Source organism: Otolemur garnettii, unplaced genomic scaffold, assembly GCF_000181295.1.
Source record: "Otolemur garnettii isolate 467f Iridium unplaced genomic scaffold, OtoGar3 scaffold00127, whole genome shotgun sequence".
NCBI classification, from domain to species: domain Eukaryota; kingdom Metazoa; phylum Chordata; class Mammalia; order Primates; family Galagidae; genus Otolemur; species Otolemur garnettii.
Genome location: NW_003852522.1, coordinates 2509213 through 2510324, shown reverse-complemented (window position 1 = coordinate 2510324; position 1112 = coordinate 2509213).

Sequence of the window (1112 nt, the reverse complement as noted above, 5' to 3'; positions counted from 1 at the left end):
TTAGACCTCACTTTTTCCAGGTATCATCTTTCATTCTGAGTAGCTAGAACTAGGCTGGGTGTGGTGGCTCATGCCTGTAATCCTAGCACTCTGGGAGGTTGAGGCAGGTGGATTGCTTGAGCTCACAGTTTGAAACCAGCCTAAGCAAGAGTGAGACCCTGTCCACTAAAAATAGAAAAACAGGCACGAGGATCTCTTGAGCCGAAGAGTTGGAGATTGCTGTGAGCTATGATGATGCCATGGCACTCTACCCTGGGCGATAGCTTGAGACTATCTCAAAAAGAAAAGAAAAGAAAAAGACATGAGCCAAATAACTGGGCCTACAGGAGCCCGCCACCACATTCAGCTAGTTTTCTATTTTTACTAGAGATGGGAGTCTCACTCTTGCTCAGGCTGTTCTAGAATTCCTGAGCTCCAGTGATCCACCTAGCCTCCCAGAGTGCTAGGATTATAGACACTGGGCTCAATTTTGCCCATTTAAAAATCAGTGTGTTGGGTGGTGCCTGTGGCTCAAGGAGTAGGGCACCAGCCCTTATACCGGAGGTGATGGGTTCAAACCCAGCCCTGGCCAAAAACTGCAAAAAACCATTATACCACTACTATTTCCTGCAATAACAGAAAAATTAATCATAAAAAAAAATCCTAGATTTAAAAAAAAAATTAAAAAAAAAACAATGTGTTTGTTTGCTTGTTACAATAATTTATAATTCTTAATTGTGGCTAAAAAACTCAAGCCACCATGTGATTTATTTATTTATTTGTTTGTTTGCAGTTTTTGGCCAGGGCCAGGTTTGAACCTGCCACCTCCAGTATCTGGGATCGATGCCCTACTCCTTTGAGCCACAGGCGCCGCTGACTTATTTATTTATTTATTAATTTTAAAGAAACAAGGGCTCTTGCCTGGGTACAGTGGCTCACACCTGTAACCCTAGCATTCTGGGAGGTCTAGGAGAGCAGCAAGAAGACCCCTTGAGGTCAGGAGTTGGAGACCAGCTCCAGCAAGAATGAGCTCCCATCTCTATTTTTTTTTTTTTTTTTTGAGACGGAGCCTCAAGCTATCCCCCTGGGTAGAGTGCCATGGCATCACGCTCACAGCAACCTCCAACTCCTGG